General features: G+C 40.0%; 1 protein-coding gene across 1 annotated transcript in view; it reads left to right on the top strand.

Annotated features, from left to right (window-relative positions):
• GRHL2 (grainyhead-like 2 (Drosophila)) overlaps nt 1-22,241 on the top strand; it is a 168,937-nt gene that overhangs the window by 16,311 nt on the left and 130,385 nt on the right. The gene's annotated exons all lie outside the window — the stretch shown is intronic.

The following is a 22,241-nucleotide window of genomic DNA, read 5'->3' as shown; positions in this document are numbered from 1 at the left end:
AATTATAAGAGCTGTTTATATACTGAGAGACAAGCTCGTTGCCTACCAGTTTATCATTTGTCTTTTGACTATGTTGTGGTTTTGCTGTGCAGAGATTTAAAATTTTTAGGTAGCCAGATTCATTTGTTTTTTAAAATGGTTTCTAGGTTTTAGGCCTTGCTCAGGAAAGCTTTCTCTGCTCTAAAATTAAAAACAAACAACCCCCCCCCCCACTAATTTCTTCCCAGATTTATTCTATTATTCTATCACTTTTATGGTTTCACTTTTCCACTGGAAGCTTTGGTCCACCTGGGATTTATGTGATGAAGAAATGAGGTAACGTTCTTACTTAATTCTTTCTCTAGCTGGCCATCCTATTGTGCCAATAGCATTTATTAAATAATACATATTTCCCTCACTTGTTTAAAATTCCACCTTTATCATATGTTAAATTCTTATGTGTATTTGAGACTATTTCTTAACTCTTTAGTGTGTTCCACTATCTATTTATGCTATAAAAGCAACTATTTATGTAACTTTATAAAATGTTTTAACATCTGGAAATGTTGTACCGTTTAATTACTCTTCCTTTATTTTAAATTACTTTTCTCTTAAAAATATCTTCCTGGTTATTTCTGCATTTTTTTTCATACGAAGTTTCTTTAGAATCAGCTTCTGTAGTTCTCAAGAAATCCTGATTTAGGGGGAAGGAAGGAAAGGAATACATTAAACTTTATGGATAACTTTGGTATAGAGTTGACATCTTTTTAATATTGTGTATTCCTGTAAGAATAAAGTATGTTTTCCTCCATTTGTTTAAATCTTCTTTGATGTTCCTCCATATCATTAAAACATTTTCTTCATATAGATCTTGCACTTTTATTATATTTATTTGAAAGTATGTTATCTTTTTGGTACTATTTTAAGAGGGATCTTTGCTTTCTTTATATGTTTTAGCTGGTTGTTTTTATATTGAAAAGGCATGGATTTTTAAATGTTATTTTGTATCCAGCTACCTTATTTTTTTGCCTTGTTGTCTGTAATAGTTATTTGTTTGGGTCTCTTGGGTATTCTAGACATGCTATCATATTGTGCACAAACGTTTATTCAGTTCATCCAGTTTTTATACCTTTTATTTCATTCTCATCTCTAATTGTATCAACCTATTACTGTAGAATAATAGTATGTTGTTAACCAATACTAACTGATGGGGTTGAGAATGGACATAGTTGTCTGATCTCCTTAGGGTTTCAGCATTAAGTTGAATCTCATCTTGAAGAGACTCTTGGTTTTATATGATGTTACATCTGACCACCTGAGTTCCTATTCTAATATCTATCCATCCTTTTCTCCTCCCCCTCTTTCTTTTACTGAATCTCAATTTATCTATTAAGTTACGTTCTTTGCAAATAATGACTTTTTTCTCCTTCTTCCCAGTATTTAGATTTCTTAACTCTTTCACTTTTGTTACATTGGTCAGAATTTCAAGTACAATGCTGAAAAATAATCTAAGATGGCAGAGGATGTTCTGTGAAGGAAATGCTTTCGATGTCTCACTGTTAAGCATGATGGTGCTGTTGGTTTCTTGGCTATTGTCTTGGTCCAGTCAGGTTGCTATAACAAAGTACTGAATGGTTCATAAACAATAGAAATGTATTTTTCACAGTTCTGTAGACTGTAAGTCTGAAATTAGGGTGCCAGTACGGTCAGGCTCTGGCGAAGACCCTCTAGTTAGTTTTTTGGGCTCTTCTTATAAGGGCACTAATTCCATTCATGAAGGCTCCAACCTCATGACCTAATTATCTCCCAAGGACCCCACCTCCAAATACCATCACACTGGGGATAAGATTTCAACATATGAATTTTGGGGGAGACACAAACATTCAGTCATTGTAGCTATTAATAATGATTTTCATTTTGGGGTTTTTCTGTGTTATTTTCTTAATGTTGTGATATCCATAAATAAATTTCTTAAGTTTTTTGAAGCAGCTTTGCATTCCTAGGATAAGCCTTATATATATCATGATTTTTTTTTTTTTTTTGAGACAAAGTCTCACTCTGTTGCCCTGGCTAGAGTGCCGTGGCATCAGCCTAGCTCACAGCAACCTCAAACTCCTGGGCTCAAGCAATCCTTCTGCCTCAACCTCCCTAGTAGCTGGGACTACAGGCATGTGCCACCATGCCCAGCTAATTTATTCTATATATATTTTTTAGTTGTCCAGCTAATTTCTTTCTATTTTTTTAGTAGAGACGGGGTCTTCCTCTTGCTCAGGCTGGTCTCGAACTCCTGAGCTCAAACAATCCGCCTGCCTCGGCCTCTCATAGTGCTAGGATTACAGGCGTGAGCCACCGCACCTGGCCCCATGATTTTTTTTTAATAGATTCAGTTCATCAATATTTTTCTGAAGATTTTATATCTCTATGTATCCCAGTCCCACTACTGACTGGTAGTGTGACCTTGGGTAAGTTACTCAATCCCTCTGGGTTTTAGTTTCTCCTAAAGGATATAGTAAGCGATCCTGACTCCCAGCATTGGGGTGAGGTATGTAACCTTGAGAGCAGTCCATGGGACATGTTACAGACTCAATACATGTTAGCTCTCATTATTATTGTTGTTGTACCTGACCCCAGTCTCTCGTTTTCTGGGTGTGTGTGTGTGTGTGTGTGTGTGTGTCTGTATGTGTACGTGGGTTCATGCTATTTTTGTGCATTTTGAAATCTGTGTTGTGCCGGCTGATTAGAACGAGGTGGGATACTTTCCATGTTTTATTACGCTCTGCAACAATTCAAACAATGTTGGAATTATCTATTCCTTGAAGGTTGCCTGGGCCTATGAAGGTCCTTGACTAACCTTTCAATATCTTCTATGCTTTCTTTGTCTACTGGGGCTTTCAACCTAAGGCCAAGTTTTTGCATTTATGTTTTACAGGATGTCATCAGTTTCAGATCTCCTTTGTGTCAGTGGTTCTGTCTTCTTACCCTTTCTTTATCAGATTTTACCTCTCCCGCCATTCCCTTTACCCCAGCCCCACCCTTACCCACATACAAATACTAATACATTTACACACACACACGTGTACAGACACACAGAACAACTCATCAGTGTCTTTATGGACACTTGACTAGAAAAATCGGGGCCACAGTAGAGGCGACTTATGCAGTGATTCCTGTAGATAGGGCTGAGACGGACAGGTGGAAATGAAAGGATTTGCCTTAGTTTATGTGTTAGTCCTGACGATCCCAGAAGCAGACCCCAGGATGAGAGTAAACATGTGGGAATCTTATTAAGGGGATGTTTCTGTGAAGGAATGTAGGGAGGAAGCTGGGTGAGGAAAAGCCCCCAGACCCTGAGACAATTCCAGCTAAGTGCTGGAGAGAGGAAGGAGAGATGGGTAGAAGCCTCTTTCACCCCAGCAGTCTAAGAAAGCTCTCTCAAAGCCCTGGGAGTCCTCTACTTTGGGCCATCAGAGGAGTCCTGTGTCTGCCTGAGAGTCTGGTCCAGTCCAGCCTCTGGCTGGTAGCAGCCGCAGGAATCCTGGCTGCTGTGTCAAGGTGTCAACGCTATGGCTGGGCCCCTGGGCAGTCACCCTACCTGCAGCTGGAGAGCAGCAAGGTACACTGCAGTGGCCGTCTCAAAGTAAAACTTCCTAACAACTAGAGCTTTCTACTAGTGGAATGAATAGCTTTTTAAGGTAGTGTCTTGTTTCTAGAGATGTTTAGGCAGAGCAATTTTGGGATGGGGCTGTTTATATCTGAGGGAGAGAGTCTCAAACTTTAAGTACCATTTCTGTGCTCCCCACCTGCCCTTTTCTTTTCTTGAATACCACACTGTCATCCTAGCTCACTACAACCTCAAACTCCTGGGCTCAAGTGATCCTCCTGCCTCAGCCTCCCGAGTATCTGGGACTACAGGCACGTGCCACCATGGCCAGCTACTATTTTCTATTTTTTAATAGAGATGGGGTCTCGCTTTTGCTCAGGCTGGTCTTGAACTCCTGCCCTCCAGCAATTCTCCCACCTCATACTGCCAAAATGCTAGAGTTACAGGTTTGAGCCACCGTGCCCAGACACAATGGGTCTTTTTCTCTCTCCTCCCCCTCTCCTCCTTCCTCTACTCCCTGCTCCTCCCCATCCTCTGCCACCTCCTCCTCCTCCTTTCTTTCCTCTTTCCCTTTCTTCTCCTTGCTGTCTTTCTCTCTCTCTCTTTAGCTCTCACTACTCGCTCTCTCTCCACACACACACACACACACACACACACACACACAAGCACATGCGTGAATATTATACACGTGGTTGTGTGTGCAACCACCTGTCCTGCTTCATCAGCTTTGCTTACAAATTAAAAAATTCTCTTTGATGTTTAAATCAAGCCGTTCAACATCCCCTCCCCCTCTCATCCTGAGAACGCCTTTCTCCCCTGTCCCTCTCCCCTGTCCTGTCTCTTCTTGGATAAGTTCATGAATTAGAGGCTTCCTTCTGGGTTTCAGTCCTGATTACAATACAGCCAACGACATAAATGTAAACCGGGACCAGGAAGTCTGTATTCTCCTGCCGTTTCTGTTTTTGCTGTCCTTCTGGAGTCTGTTGAAAACCAAGGCATGTTGTCTGCTGGGTGCTAAATTTTTAGATGTCCATGAGAGGCACTTTCAGTGTTTCTCACACATAGTCCTTTTCCCCTACTGAGGCATGCCCATGGTGCTGTGCTTGGGTCAGGAGCGATTTCCAGCATCAAGCAGGTAGGTGTCCAGGAAAACCTGGGGATTGCATCTAAGGCATCAGCCCAAACTTCCTCTTTGACCAGTGAATTTCCCATTAGAAACTCCTCGAATCTTTTTCCAGCTGACTGGTGTTGAGACTATCAGCTTAATAATATTGAGCCTTAAAATAATGTTAACGTTAATAAGTTTATATAGCTATAGTATGTAGTGTGTCACAGGGACCCTTTTAAGTACTGTACATGTATTAACTAATTCTCGGATCACACCTCTGAAGGTCGATGAGGAAATGGGAGCACAGGAAGGCTCAGTGGCTTGTCCAAGGGCACAGAGCCGACAGGCAGCAGAGCTGGGAGTGGGGCCTGTGGTCTGACCCCACTGTCTGTGAATTTCACTTCATGCTTCACTGCCTGTACCCCGAGAGGGAACCCCTGGGACCTTGGTCTCCTACTTCCCAGGAGGTTCCTGTGCCATTTGCCTCCTGTCTCCCTCCAGAAATCTGGTACTTTAGTGGTTGAAAACTGGCAACCACCCACAGCCTGCCTCTGGGCTGCAGACATGTTGCATATGACCCACATGGTACTTTCTTAAAATGTAATTTGAATTTTTATCAAAGAAATGTATGCAGTTTTAAAGTGTCAAATAATATGAAAAAAGATTTGTGAAAAATAGCAGTTTCCTATGACCTACTCTTCTCTCTGGATTCTTATCTCTGGAGGCACCTATGCTGGACTTTCTGGCCTCTTTATGCTCTTGTCTACCCCATCCATCTCCATAATAAACACTGTTCTTTCTTGATCTGTCCACTGTAGGTGCCATCCATCGACTTCCAACCAGGAAGATAAAGGTTTGGCTCTTCCACACTCCCCTCGTATGTGTGCATTATTTCTTCTCTGTCTTCCTGCCATCTGAGGCCTGCTTGCATGGCCTTTCAAGGCCAGCGTGAAGTCTGGGCATGTGAAGATGGGGCGGGATGGAAAAGCTCAGCGTGGCCTTGCGTACCTTCCTGTTGGGGGGATGCCTTTGGGTTTTAGGTCCGTCTCCTACTTGACTGTGGAGTCCTGGGCCTTTGCTCCTATTGGGGGCAGTCACTTAGTTGTTCACGTCTCCCATTTCCACTCTCACACCTCCCAGTCACTGGGGTTACAAGTAAGGGGTACCTGAGGGTGTTGGGGCCATGCTAATACTTCACAGTGGAAATCAGTTGTGAAACTTCATTCCGTCTTCTCCCTGCCCCCTTCCTAGTTTCAGTACCCCCCAGCCCGAACCCCCCTCACAGGATATTATTACATTTACATACCATTTTGTTTTCAGTTCTGTTAATTTCTATTCTCTTCCTTGGGGTGATTTACTGATGGCTTCTTCCTCCACTCAGCCTAGCCCCTCTGGATGGGCCTGAGCCCCCAGGACAACAGAGGGCAGGGAAAGTGTCCTGAAAGCTGCCACGATAACCCCAATCAAGTCACAAAAGCCACCAGGGCAAAGAGCTGTGCTGACTCTCAGTCTAGAGTGGTCTTTTGCCATCAAAGAAATCAGGCCGCACGTTGTATTTGATTCTGCTCCACAGGACACTTTTATTGGGCAATATTCTAACAGTTGTTGGGGAGTCTATGTAAGTTTTAAAAAAGACTCATTTTCTTCAGAGACAGGGCAAGCAAGACTAGGCTTTCATAGAGCATCAAAAACATACAAAGTATAACACCAAGATTTGTTTTTTCTTCAGAGTTTCAAGTCTGTTTGAAGTCTTCTGATGCAAGCATCACAAGTGTTGTAATTAATGTAATTCCTGGAAAGCTTTATGTCTCCTGCAACCCCACCTCTTTTTCTGACAGGCGTGTTTGGCTAGCACCGGCTTGCCATGAGTGAAGATGGGAGAGAGCGCGCCACATTTTCATGCAGGACCAGGTGGAAGAGACAAGGCAACTTGGGCTCACCAACACCTTGCTTGCTCACACTGATCATGCCACATGGCCAGCAGAGAGGCCATGTGTCTTCAGGGTCCTAGAAGTTCTAGAGCTCTGAGGCCCAACACAGTCTTCGTCACTGCAACGCAGGCTCGTGTCCCTGATCCTATGCTTTGTCCATGGTGTAGCTCCCTTTGCCTGAACCTCCCCACATCACATATTGCCCTGTCTCTAATTGTCACCTCCTCTACCTGCATGTGACTTCTCCCATCAGGGACCCATTAATATAGGGAAGGGGAGCTGGTGCCCAGGCACCCAGGAGTGGTGCCCACGCAGAATCAATCGCCTGCTCGTTTGGTGGAACTCCACCCACGTCCTGGTCTCTCCCCATGTGTCTGGATAGAAGACGTGACCATTCCGCAGGCTCCTTGTCCCCACCTTCGCTATTTTTGCCAGTGCCTGCCTGCTCATCACTGATGCACCATATTACCTTTCTACACACTAATCAATGTCCCTTCAACACAGAATGATTCACTCTTAGCTAACGACACTTAGCTCTACCTGGTGGAGATGGTTCTGTGTTTCTTTTTCCTCCCAGACTGCAAGACCCCAGGTTCTTCTCATCTCTGCTAAAGTCTGATGGTGGAGGCAATGACTTATCCCAAAGAGTTTTCTAAGCTGTTATTCACCCCACTTTGACTTCTCTCCATATTGGGGGGATATTAGCAAAAACTCCACCTTATTGGTTCATGTAACTTCTGTCTCCTGTGCTGCTCTTCGTGAGGCATATTAGTCGAGAATCTTCTGTTTCTTCCCTTTAGCCCCATTTGCTGGAATGTATGACACGGGGTTGTGCACCTTCACTGTGCAGCTGGTAAGTTTTCTAGACACGTGAACATACACATACACACACACTATTTTGTCCATTTTTGTTAGGTTTTAGGGGAGAGAAGGTTTGTAACACAGCTTCACTCTGATGCTTTTCACTTAAATCTCTATTTGTTTTTAGGTGTTTTCAGTTTTGTGATCAAAATTATCAATTTTTCTTCATTGACTCTTTCATAGTCTTTATAGTTAAATAATTCTTCCCAAATCCAAGATCAGATTAAAGATTTATCTACATATCGTTCTATTTTTTTTGTATGGTTATATATGAAAAAACTAAAAAATTATCTGGAATTTATTTTAATGGTCTCAAGTAAGGGTCTAATTTAAATAAGCCAACACACAAATGAAATAAAACACCTCAGCTACCTGCCCCACATCATTTATTGGAAGACAAGTTCTTTCAATTCCCTCCCTTGTCTCTCTCTTCATTCTTTTCTTCATTCCCTACTTCATTCCTTTAAAATTTCTTTACTGTATAAAATTTTATATGCACACATCATTTGTATAAATGCATAAAAATGATCATATCATACACTGTGTTTTTTGTGCCTTCTCCACCTTTTTCTTTTTTCACCTCTTCCCTCCCACACTGACCCCTTCACCCACATCACACACACCCCACCCCAACTTTAAGTATATTTCACACACATATGTATGTATATGAGGGCTGTCTGGAAAGTATCCAGCCATTGTTAATATAACCAGAACATATTACATGGCTGGATACTTTCTGGACGGCCCTTTACATGAAGCTATATGAACATGTACATTCATATAACATACACATATATAAATGAAAGGTTCTTTTCTTTCTGTTCACTACTGAGAAGCAATTTTTAAATGAGAATATTTTTAAATCCAAGCACAGATCTAGGACCAGAAGACGTACTTTGAGTGCTTTCTGACTGTTGTCCCACAAGAGGCAAAATAAATCATTTGTTCTTATTTTTCTGGTATTTTCCTCAGAATCCCATCTAAATTCTAAGCAGGTAAACCAAAGTTTAACTGGCTTTTTAATTTCAAAATGTTAAGGGGGTACCAGAGTTTTTGTTACATAAATAGCTTTTATAATGCTTAAGGCAGGGCTGTAAGTGTGCCCATCACCCGAATAATGTTCATTGTACCTGTGGGGTAGGTTTTGAGCTCTCCCCTCTGTTCCCCTCCCCCTATTTGGCTTTTATTATTTCCAAAACTTTTGTTTTAGGTCAAATTCATTATAAGTCCTTTTATTTGCCCTATTTCATTTTATAGAAGGGACATCTTGCATAATCAATGTGTTTTATATAGATTTTCTACGAACTTTTCCATTACTTCCTTATGTAACCTTTGTAAGCCACTAATCTATTTCCTTATCTCTTAAAGGTGGAGGTAGATTCTAACATTTTTACCAATGAATATCTGTTAATCTTGAAGACTATAGGCTGATTCACATGCTATGTGAGATTACAAATTGAGTAAGACATGATACCACTTGTACAAAGACAGTAAAAGTTAAGACTTGTACCTAAATAACCAAAGAGTAAGGCAGAAAAGATTGACCACCTTGAGATAAAGAAAAGGACTACAGAATCTTAAGGGAAACCCTATAAAAATGATATTTTTTCATTATGTAGAAAATAATTCTTAATTTGTCTTACCTGGGCCATTTTGGTAGCTGTCTTATTGGTCTCCAACCTTTTTTTCTATCCAGTAAATTCACGATAGCCAGAGTAACCTCTTTTTAAAACATATTTGATTAAGTTGTTCCCTGCTAAAGACCCTATACACCTACCCCTTGCACTTAGAATACAATTTAAAATCCTAAAAATGAATTACAAATCCTTGCATAATCTTGCCTCTGCCTATCTCTTAAGCTTCATCAGACACTGCTCTATTCCGTCTTGAAACATTATGGTCCAGCTACACTGCCCTTCATGTAGTTCCTTGACTGGGAGAAGTTCTATCCTGCCTCAGGCACCTGGCACATGCTGTTCCAGTGCATTACTGTTCCAGTAATACCCTCTTCACCTCCCGTTTTCCTTTTCTCCCATGTGACTAATTCCTCCTTCTGCAAGTCTCTGTGTCACTTTCCCAGTAACCCAGTCCTAAGCAGTCCCATCAAAATCTAAATTAGATCTTGTGTTAGTCTGGATTCTCAGAGTTGAAGACTCTGAGATGGGATTAAACATGCAAGAATCTTATTAGGGGGACCCCCTATGAGAAAAAAATAAGGGGGGAGCCGACAAAGGTGGGGAGAGCTGTCAGACCACGATGTAAGTGTGACCTGGAGTGGAGGAGAGAGGGAGGGACTGTTGAGTGGAAGCCTCCAAGACTGCCATGTGGTCTAAAGAAGGTTCAGCAAGGCCGTGGTGTGGGGGTGGGGGGGTCTTTGAGTCAATGTCAGCCATCAGAGGAGTCCCCAGTCTCCCAAGAATGTGCCTGCTTTGATAGGGCTGCCATGCACAATCACTGCCTCAGAACAGCCCATGGAGAAGTGTGGCCCCCAGACAAGTGTGGGCATAGATTTCAGAAACAACCAGTGGGATCCCTGGTCCATTATGCTGTCTGTAGTTGGAGGTCTGTGAGGTGCTCATGATAGCTGCAAGATCCCCGTGATGTATTCTCTCATGGCACCTCATGCTTTTTCTTCATTGATACTTGTCACATCTGCAGTTGTATATACATCTGTCAAAGCTTCACCAGGACAGAGATTGGGTCTTTTTCATCACTGTATCGCGGTACTCAGAGCAGTAGCAGCTCATAGTAGATGCTCAGTTAAGACTTGTTGAATGAATGTGATCTTAATTTTCAAGATTTTTTAAGTAGCTGTGCTTCCAGTATATGACAAAACATACCTTCCATGATGTAATTTTCTAGTACATCTTTATACCCGGACTTACATATCTAAGGATTAGAGCCTATTCTGAAAAAAAGACCCCAAAATATGATATTTGTTAGCTTTTAGCAGAAGCTCTGGTGATTACTTGACTGACTGACAGAACAAATGAATGAATGAAATTCTCCCTAATGCAGAGATTTAGTTTGGCCTGGGGAGCACTGTGCCCCCTGCACCTAGACCAGAGCCTGTCATACCACAGGAACTCAGTAAAGGTTTGTTCAATGAATTCAGGGTGAATCAAGGGCAAGAACATGGGTGGAGGAGGGAGACTTTTGCATGAAGATGTGTATAATTTTCATTTTGTCATAGAAGAGTGCTCATGTGTTCACAAGCACTTCAAATTAGCCAACAGTGTACAGTTGGCCCTCTGTATCCACAAGTTTTGCAGTTGTGCATCCAAACAGCCATGGATGGAAACTAGTCTGTGAAAAAGCAATAAAAAATAACAATACAACAATAAAAATAATGCAAATAAAAAACGGTATAAAAACTATTTACATAGCATTTACATTATATAAGGTGTTATAAGTCATCTAGAGATGATTTAAAGCAGGGGTCTCCAACCTATGGTGAGTTGTATAGTTATTTTATTGTATGTTACAATGTAATAATAATAGAAATAAAGTGCACAATAAATGTAATGTGCTTGAATCATCCTGAAACCATCTCCCTGACCCCAGTCTGTGGAAAAATTGTCTTCCATGAAAATGGTCCCTGGTGCCAAAAAGTTTAGGGACTTCTGATTTAAAGTATATGGGAGGATGTGCATAGGTTATGTGCAACTACTACACCATTTTATGTAAGAGATTTGAACATTCATAGATTTTGGTATCCTCAGAGGTCCTGGAACCAGTCCCCTGTGTCTTCTAGAAGTTTGTCCTTTATTCATTTCAGTGTTAACAAAAACAACTGTCTAATCTCAGGGAAATGGTATAATCTTTTTCCTCATTTGTAAAATGAGAAGTTTGGGGTGGATAATCATGATAATTTCTTTCAGCACTTGCATGCTACAATTCTATTTATAGACACAAAAACAAGTTATACCCAGGACATTGCAAGCTTTACAAGTACACAGCGTGCGCACACACACACACGCATAGTTTACATCTACCTGTAAGTAGTTCTGGAATTGCAGTTGCATGAAATATGAGTTGCTTTTTTGACTTTCATTTCTCTTCTAAATAGGCCTTTTGGTCATAGACTGGTTGGGTCCACAAAATAGAAGTCTATTCTTGAAAGGAATCAAAGAGGATTTTTCCATACAGGTGCAGAGAGAAAGTTGTATAGTAGAAGCCTAGGGTACTGCATAAAGATTACTGTGATCATGCTTTTATGCATGGAGCAGAGGAAGGGAAATTAAGAATTCTGGATGCCACGGAGAATACCCAAACTCATTAGTTCCCCCCAGCTCCTTTCTTTAGTTCAATCCTCTATATCACCTGAATGCTCTTTTCTTCTATCTGTATTCAGTTGCATAAACAATATATATATATATTTTTTTAGAGAAACAAGGTCTTTCACTCCCAGCCTGGAGTGCAATGACACAATCATAGTTCACAGCAACCTTAAACTCCTAGGCTCAAGCAATCCTCCTGCCTCAGCCTCCAAAGTAGCTGGGACTATAGGCATGCACCACTGCACCAACTAATTTAAAAACAAATTTTTTTTTGTAGTGATAGAGTCTTGCTATGTTGGTCTTGAACTCCTGCCCTTAAGCTATCCTCCCATCTCGGCCTCCCAAAGTGCTGGGATTATAGGTATGAGCCGCCATGCCCAGCCATAAGTAATATTTTTTAAAAAATTACTAAATAAAGACAAATCACTCACAGTCTCACCTTCAGAAGTTAACTGTTTTTATTTTTCTTTCTTTTCTTCTGGTTCATAACCTTATTTATTTGTTTACTCATATATTCATTCATTTTAGCACTGTTGATACGATAGTCATTAATTGTCAGGTATGTAGTAGAATGCCCCTCCACTGGGGTTTGTTGTACCGTCTTCACTTGGCTAAGGTAGTGGCTGCCAGGTTTCTCCACTGGGTAGTTACTGTTTTTCTCTTTCCAAATAATTGAATCAGTTTTGATTATTTATATTTTTTCTAGAAATGTTTCCATTTTGTCTAAGTTTTCAAATTTATTAGCATAAAAAGATTCATAACAGTCTCTTTTTAAAATGTGTGCTGCATCTAAAATTGTCTCCCTTTTCTTTTCTAATATTTGATTATTTTTGCTAGTTTGTTTTCTTTGCCATTTCAGAGAACCCACTTTTGTCTTAAATTGCCCTTTCTATTGTGTCTTTATTTTATTAATTTCTGTTTTTATCTTTATTACATCCTTCTTTCCAGGTTCTTTGGGTTAATTCTTTTATTTTTTTCTAACATGTGGTACACTTAGCTCTTTAAGTTTTTAGCCTTTACTCCTTTCTAATATAAGCAGTTAAAGCTGGAAATTTACCCCTAAGAGCTGATTTATCTTTATCTCACAATATATAGTATGTATTTTATCACCGACGTCTAATTTTCAGAATATTTCCTTTAAGAGCTATTCTTTTACCTGTGAACATTTAAAGAGTATAATTTCTGAACATATAGTTTTTAATTTTCATCTTTTTTGTTTGTTTAAAATTTAACTATGTTGAGGTCAGAGAATGTGGCCTAATAAGAGTTCTTTGAAATGTGTAGAGTTTTGCTTAGTGGCCTCTCATATGGTCAGTTTTCTTATGTACCATGGGTGCTTATAAAACAATATTGGTTTGTTTTTAATCAGTTTGAAAGTATTGAAGGTGGGATTAACTCATTTTCACTTATTGCAATTGCTATTATATAAAGTCTTATTTTTCCTATGTTATGTCATCATTTTTATTTTTGTTTCCTTCTGTTTCATTGATCAATATTTCTTTCTTTTTTTTTTTTTTTTTTTTTGAGACAGAGTCTTGCTCTGTTGCCCGGGCTAGAGTGCCGTGGCGTCAGCCTAGCTCACAGCAACCTCAAACTCCTAGGCTCAAGTGATCCTCCTGCTTCAGCCTCCCAAGTAGCTGGGACTACAGGCACGCGCCATGATGCCTGGCTAATTTTTTCTATATATTTTAGTTGTCCAGATAATTTCTTTCTATTTTTAGTAGAAGCGGGGTCTCACTCTTGCTCAGGCTGGTCTTGAACTCCTGACCTTGAGCGATCCTTCTGCCTCGGCCTCCCAGAGTGCTAGGATTATAGGCGTGAGCCACCGCACCTGGCCTGATCAATATTTCTTTTTCCATGATTTTTCTGTAGTGATTTTTCTAGAGCAGTGGTTCTCAAAATTTTTGTTTTCAGAATCCCTTTAATATTCAGATTATTGAAGTCCCTAAAGAGCTGTGTGTAGGTGGGTTATATCTATTGATATAGACCATATTCAAAATTAGGGATGAAAAAATTTAAAAATATACTTATTTATGATTCACTTAAAATAATAATTATAAGCCCATTTCATGTTAACATAATTTTAAAACAAAAAAATAACTAAATTTTGCAAAACAAAAGGATTTAGTGAGAAGAGTGGTGTTATTTTACATTTTTGCAGTTTTCTTTAATGTCTGGCTTAGCAGATGACTGCTGGATTCTTGTATCTGCTTCTTCGTTCAATCTGTTACAAAATGTTATTTTGGTTAGAAAATCCTGCTTCACACTGATAGTTGGAAAAGGAAAATGAAAATGTATTTTCATAGCCTTTTCAGATAATTGTAGATATTCTTTGATACTGCACCAAAATTCGACAAGTGGTAGTTTCTTAAAGGTTAATTGCAATGTGGAAACTGAAATCATACAATAAACTTTCTCTGCTACATTAAAATCCGTAGGCCTCTCTTATACTTTGAATAGATCTTTTACCTGTGTGCGATTTTTAACGTCATGCATTGGCATTTGGAAGTATTGGCTGACTGAGTTACTCAGATCTTCCAAATGTTAACATCCTTCATGATATATTACCAAAAAATCATATATATTAATATCTCCCATCGATCTCTTCAGAAAACAAACTTTCAAGTATTAGAAAGTTGTCAATAGTGGTGAATACAAGTTTTCAAAAATTTTCATTTTTTCGTGAAAGCTCAAATTTTGTCATTGGCAGCAAATACCATCAGGAGGTGATAGGCTTACACTGAGACTATTTTTGAGATGTCAGCCAAACACTCAAGTCTGAACACATAGTTTGTCATTCTGTCATTCTTTCAGGTAAAAAATAATCACCCGAAAAAAGTGGCTAGTTCAGCCTCAACTCAAACAATCGCACGGTACTTTTCCTTGAGGCAATCACTGTATTTCAGCATGTAGTCAAAGCATGTGTACTTCCCGCTTTGTTACACAGAATAATAAAGAGGTACCTAAAGTTTGAAATTTAGAAAGTTAATATTTTATACTGCTTCATCAAGGACATTCTCAAGTGAAACTAGCATTTCTTTGCTTGTTTGTTGGTTTTGTTTTTATCGTGAGTATGTGGCCATAGGAATAGAATGCCTCAAGTACAGTTTGATGCCACTGCCTTGATTCATGTAAGGAACCAGAACTTTTACCTACCATTAGGTAGGACTGAGTAAGGAGTTGCTACCCATCACCCCACACAATTCTTTCAATAAATATGTGTTGCCTGCCTGATAGGTACCCTGTAGAATGTTCCAGGATCTTGAAATTCTACATATAATTTAAACATATTGTCTCTTTCTCCAGGAAGCTTCAAACTCCCACTTTACACAATTTCTCTAATACTCTGAATTTGGGCATCATCTCATTTATTTCAACATAAGAAATCCCCTGTCATATTGATCTCTTTTATCCAGTCTGTTCCCCAGTTCCTTCTTTTTGCTAGTTAAGAAAATAGAGCATAGTCAAGAATTGGCAACAGACAAGGATGCTTAAGAGCTCAGCCTCCAGGGTGCAGTCCTGATCTAGCTGACGCTACGTGACCCCGGCTAGCGTCCTCTTGTCCGTTTCCTCATCTGTGTGGACGGCATGATGCCCATGCTCAACTCTAAGGTTGTTGTAAGGAATACTTGAGTTAACCCACAGAAGGTGCTTAGAATACTACCTGGTGTATGGTATGTGCTCAGTAAGCAGTATGATGTTATCACCGAAGACTATTTGAAAATGCAAAGTAGAAAGAAAGAAATAAAAATTCACCTGTAATCACTGTTAATATTTTGGATTTTGATTTACACACACACACACACACACACACACACACACACACTCTAACCAATTTTAGTCATTTCATAAGTTGCGATTTCTACAAATTTTCTCAATTTTTAAATTCTTTTCTCGTTCTCTTCCTTCCACTTTCCATTGTGATATCCTTCTCCTTATGATTTGTTTCTCATGCTCAATGATGTGCCTTTTCTGTAGCTCCTTAATTATATTTCTAATCCTTTCAGCTCTGGATTACTTAACAGGTAGACTAAGAGCCTGATTAAAGGGCCACGAAGTTGGGGGGAGAGAGAGAGAGAGAGAGAGAGAGAGAGAGAGAGAGACTATGCTTTAATCAGTGGATCAGTCTATTTTGCAATCAGTATCTAAAATAAAATTATCTTAATTTCAATGGATATAAATTTTATTTTACAGCTTGTTATTTTATAAAATTATGCATTTTACATGGTGGAGGGCATTATAATATTTTTACTGAATTAATTGAATCCTTTCTTTCCCAAATATAACCATCTTCAAGGTGAAGATTATCAATATCTCCGTGGACTTACGGATTCATCTCATTCCCTTGAATCTTATACAGGTTAGGTCAAGGGCAAACAAGTCATCAATTAAGGGCAAGTGCTGAGCATAGAAACTTCCTATAAATTTCAACTCTTGGTCTAACATTGAAAGTATCTGTTATCTCTTGTGATTTGCCTCCAGCAAGCACCAAAAGGAGGAATATTACTAAAAGTAGCCAGCAGTCAAACAACTAACATTATTGGCGTTTAAATTGTGATGTTAAACCTGGGTAGGATGATTGGTTCATTAGTTTCCATTTGAAAACCTTATTCTTTTATGAGAAAAATGCCAAGATTCCAGAAGAAAAAATAATTGTCACTTCTTGAAATTTTGCTCTTAGTTTAGGGTCTGAATACGGTCATTTTCTTGCTAGGAAACTGAAGTGATTATATAAGTCAGTAATCAGCTACAGTGAATCAGCTACAAGAAACTGAAGTGCATGAAGACCAATCTCAAGTGCTGAAGACTCAGAATATAAGTTAAGATATTTGGAGAGTAGAATTCATGTGCTCTCAAGATAAAGTCTGTGCATGTGTACGTATGTATGTGTGTGTGCATGAGAGAGTGAGACACAGAGAGAGAGAGAGAGAGGTGGGGGAGAGGGTAATTAAGGCAGAGACAATAGCGTGAAATCCTGAGGATTATTAATATATACAAGTTTCACTACTTCTTCTTAAAGAGAGGGAAGTGGCTTGTCCTAGGTGAAAAAAAAAAATTTTGTTCCTAAGTCAAGTCAGGGACCTACCCTAACAACAGGTAGAAGAAAGGAAACCTTCAAATCAGGGCTTTGCTCATTGGATTTTAGCCTCCCCTCCAGTTGCCTCTGGTCTGAATGTAAACATCCTTGGTTTCCTACTGCTGTACTCACATTTAAGGAGAATAGAAGAATGAATCCCCTTTATGTCGAATTTGAAGGAGAGAACTAGGAGGGAAGAGAAAGATAGTTGAAACTCAGGAACAAGCTTGTAAAATTAGGTTTATAATTACGCTTACTAAAATTAAGGCAACTTATATTTGTATAGCACTTCATAGCTCACAACCAACTTTACAAATATGCTGTGAATTGATTATATGAAAACATGAAAAATACAGCTCCTTCCATTCTCATTAATATTTTAAGCCCAACTTATACTCCAATTCCTCAGTGGAAATTTTGCCCATTCATTTGATAAATGTTAATTGAGTACCAAGTATTGGCAGGCACAGTTCAAGGTGTTTGTGATATAACTATGAACAAAACAAAGAATCCCAGCCCTGTGGAGTTTAGGTTCTAGTGAAGGTAGACAGTGACCATAATAAATAAGTAAGCTACACTGTGTTAGGAGCTGATAACTGCTATGGAAGGAAGAAAGAGTAGAGAGCTGGGTGAGGGAGATAGAAAGTTTTAGAGGGATTGGAAGTTTCAGGTGGGGTGGAGGCAGGTTGCTGCATTAAATAGGGTAGTCAGGGTGTAGTTGGTGGACCTGACAGCTGAATGACAGTCTTCTTTTCATAGTCAGTAATCTTTGCGCAGTAGAAATTAAATGATAGATTATGTAATAATAAATAATACAAATGCTGTAGGGGTTCTTAGCAAAGGGAGACCCTGAAGGGCTAAAATAGGGAAAACCCTGGAAAATTTTCTGGAGGATGGGATGTTACAGCTGGACTTCGATAAGAGAGAATTTAGATAGAGAAGCAGGAAGGGAATTTCACACAGGGGAATAGTCTGGAAGTAGGAATGGACATCTTTAGGAAACTGCAGAGAAAATGGCTTAATTCCTTATATTAAGCAAGTAGAAGGAAATAAATTTTGAGAAGTAGTTGGGGCCAGATTGACGGAGGACCTTAAATGTCAGAGGATTTGGGACTTAATGGTACAGGCAGTAAAGAATCATAGTACACTCTTGAAAGTTATGCTCTATGACGGGTATTTCACAAGACTGCAACATGGATGGAAGAGGGGCAAGTCGATGGTACGAAGGGATATGACTAAAGCTGTAATAATGGAGATGGTGACTGACTTCATACAAGGGATAAAAAGAAAGAATAATAGCTAGCACATATGCAGCCTTTACACTGTGTCAGTGTTTTTAATTCTGACGAAAATAGTGGGGAGTGGATATTATTATTCTATCTAGTTCGGAGTATGTCTCCATTTTATAGGTGAGGAAACTGATGCACAGAAATGTTTACTAACGTGTTCAGAGTAACACAGCTGGTAAATGGCGCAGACAAGATGTGCACCCAGGCAGTCTGGCTCCAGAGTCTGTGTTTGAAACCAGTACGTAAGATTTGGCTCTGGGTCACTGGGGGTGCTTGATGGTGGGGATCACTCCGTTGAGAAATGGTGATTGGCAAATGTTAGCTTAGTGTTGAATACAGTGAATTTAAATGGACAATGGGACATCTAAATAGAAATATGGAACTGGCTCTCCAGGAATACATATCTGTTAGTTATTAAAGTAGAGCAATGAAAGCACTAAAAATCAAAAGTGGAGAGAAAAGAGCAAAGGGCCAAGGAATAATCAGAGTTAGAGGAATAAGAGAAGAGGAGAGTTCAGGCAGAATAGAAATTAGGAAAGAGTGGTTGGCTAAAGAGGAGGAGAACCACCTTAGCACAGTGTCTTGGAAGCCAGGCAAAGCAAAATTTTACAGGAGCCAGAAATGGCCAGGACAGCTCAAGGAGGTTAAGAACTGAGAACAGTCCATTGGATTTTGAGCAAAGGTCATTGGTAGAATTTGTTTCTACCAAAGTACTATTTCTGACCACTATCTATTGAAGATCTGCAATGTACTGGGCACTTTGAATATAAATATCTGAGTTATTCCTTTAAAGCAATGCAAGAAGATAGATATCATGATACAGACGAAGACGCTGAAGCTCAAGGAGGTAAAGTAACTCATCTAAATTCACTAATTGATGAAGCTGAGATTTTAACTAAAGTTACTCAACTCCAAAACCATCCTTCTTCTGTATTAAAAACTCCATAAAACAAAAACAAACAAAAAACAAAACAAAAACAAATCAATGCTCTTGTAGGAGTTATAAAAGGCATGGGTGATGAGAAATTGATTAGAAGTGATAATTTGCATGAATGCTTCGCTGTCCTACTTTTTGTTTTGGGCCCCAAGTGTCTTTTATGAGTGGATTTGTGTCTGGATTTGTTGACCATCATGACACATATTTTGAGAAGGTAAAAACGTGTGCTAGTTCCCTCTGCTTCTCCCCAGTGAAGCATTCCCTGCATTAGACTCCTATTAGTGCTTGGGGGTGAGGGGAGGTGAGCAGCTCCTGCTGCACGATCTGCAGCCTTGCTGCTGCGTTGGTCACGGTCTCAATCACAGGCTGCTCCATCTCTTTCACTATTTTGGGAGATGACCCATCTCTCCCCTATCCTTCCAACATCCACAGAATGAAGTCATGGATTAAAGAAAATAAGCAAGGAAAAAAAGTTGGCTGTGTGATCTAACATGGCCTTGGCCTTGCTGTGATTGCTCTGGAACTCAACGAAATTACTCTCCAAACAAGGACCCAGAGATCAAGTTTGTGGTTGTGTTTACTGTTCTGTGTTCAGGGTTACCCAGAACATAGCATACCTAAAGCTTCACAAAGAATATTTTTAAAAAGTTACCCAGAGCAGAATTAGAATTGCTGTTTCAAAAGCAAGATGATAAAATTCAACTTCAGAGTGTTCCTGACTGTGGTAAAGCTGCTCTGTAAAACTTTCCTTTCTTTACAAATCTACATTTTTGCTCAGTGTACCAGAGAGATTACTCTGTTTTTATTAAACCAAACTTCATTCAACAGTGCCCTGTACCGAAGAGATTATAATCTATGAAGAAAAAAACCAAAGTCATTGCGTGGTTAAAAGGAAGAGCACAAAAGACCCCTTTGGGCACCAGAAGTGTAAAATTGTGATTTCCCAGAATATTTTTTTTGTTGATCATGTAAGGATTCATCAACAATTTCATTATAGGGAAAAGGCTGATGAATCTCTTAAATTTATGAGTGGACATTTGTGCTAGGAACAGATGAAATCAGCAGTCTAGGAGACTCAGCAGGAGGGAGTCAGGATTTTAAGAAGGAAGACTCCGGGAAAAGTCTCTGCAGCGACTCAGAACACTGCTTGGTGTAAATCAAGACTCTGCTCCTTCAGCGTGGTGCTTCCTGCTAAACTTTTGGAAAGTAGCCAGTGTTGTAACCAACACCCCACTCCACTTCCCACTCTTCACTCCGCCACAGCAGTATGTGCTTCTCAATGATTGGGGTTTAGAATCCTTTGTTTTGCTCTCTGAGTGACCAGGCACCTGGCATGGCCCCAACTAATCAACTGTGGGGAGGGTGACATTGTTACAACCTGGGCCCGCCACCTCTGTCTTCTTAGTTCTCCCCAGAGGAACCATTTCTTCTGCTTTTGGACCCTTAGGAGTCCACTGACATTTCCTGTCTCTAAATCCAACCCTATCCTATATATTTAGAAATTTTCTACAACATGGAAAAGCTGTTTTATTGTTAGATAAAATATGGAAAATTTCTTTAGTGGAGTCTCCAAAATGAATACACTTATGCTTCTTTTATAAGAAAATTCCATTATTCTGCACTACCAAAATATTCTTCACTTTAAAAAATATTTACCACACCTGCCCATCTCAACATTAACCAGCACAGCCCTACCTATCCTGCAGATCTGTGTAGAATCTTTGACTCCTCCTTAGTCCTCCGATTACGTTGATCCCCTTTGTTATATGCCCTCAGGACATTGTCCATCCCTTTCTCACGCTCGCAGCCCTTGTAATGGCAGTACTCTCTCCCTCCTGCAGGCTGAGTGGGGCAAGGGACAGTGTCTGAAGCACCTCTCCAACCTCAACAACCAGCACCATGTCCAGCACCTACTGGACTCTCAATAAGTAATTATGGAATATTACCAAATGAACAACTGCAGTTTCCCTTTAATTAATGATTATCTTGAGGACTTTTAAAATGATAATCAACTTTACCAAAAATTGATATACCCATAAACTTCACAGGAACATAGAGCTATACAAATAATGCCTGTTATTTGCATAGCACTGTGCAGTTTACAGAACGTATTTATCCATTATATTATTTGATCCTCACAATGACATTGTGCAGTAAGTAGGGTGGGCGTTGCTAGCCCTGTTTAAGGCAGGGGAAGCTGAAGCACAGACTCTACCCGGCTTTCCACTGCTGTAAGTGTCGGGCCTACGCTACTCCATGTCACCGTAGTGCCTAATGATCAGTAAGCCCTTCAACCAGGGCTTTTCTCATTTACTCCAAGAGATCTGACTATACTCTTTTAATCCAATTCATTGGCTATTGGGTCAATATTCTCTTTTTCCTCCCAGTCAGTTCGACTGAACCATTGGTACAAAGAGCACAAATCAGAGGCCTAGTGACCATGGAGCCCTGAATTTCACGCTGCTAAATGTGTATTTCCTATCCACCACATCCCCAAATATATTTTACCAATGTCAATGTCCTTTTCTGACCCTACACCAATGCTTAGCCCCATGCCAGCACATCAGGGGCCCTCAATACACTCTGCGCTGTGGGTTCACACCAGCTGTCCATCACAAAGTGAGCTGAGGGGCCACCTACCACGGGAAGATCCTGTAGGAGTGTCAGCAAAAAGGGACCTCTTATGACTGCGTAAACATCAGAAGGCCCTGGTGGCTGAATTTCTATTCATTAATGTTGGTGTTGTCTTCGCCAGCCCTGTCACTTGTCCATGCCATGTTACTATGTGCAGACATAGGTGTTACTGAAATATAATGTCTCGTTGTTTCATTTTTGGTTCCATTTCATTGAGCAAGCAAAAGAGGGCCAAGGGATGAGTGACAAAGCGTCCCCAGGCTATTTTACTTGACAGCTGAGGTCCCAGTATGGGGAGCTACTAAGGACTGGTATGGTCTTTGGGTATTTGGGTCATGATCACACCCACCTTAAGACATTGCCTCATTTGTCAATTGCTGCTTTATGCAAGGTTGGCTTGGTTAGGATGGACCAACTCCAGCCCCTTTCTGTCTCTATTGAAAACTCCCCAGATTTACTCCTTACTCCCCATGGTGGTCTTTATGTCATCTGAATATTATAGAGTTACTGTTGCTCCATGTCCTCATTACACAGCATTGACTGT

The sequence above is a fragment of the Propithecus coquereli genome, unplaced genomic scaffold, assembly GCF_000956105.1.
Source record: "Propithecus coquereli isolate 6110/MARCELLA unplaced genomic scaffold, Pcoq_1.0 Scaffold2, whole genome shotgun sequence".
NCBI classification, from domain to species: domain Eukaryota; kingdom Metazoa; phylum Chordata; class Mammalia; order Primates; family Indriidae; genus Propithecus; species Propithecus coquereli.
Note: the sequence above shows the minus strand (reverse complement) of the source record. Positions and strands in the feature narration are given on the sequence as shown.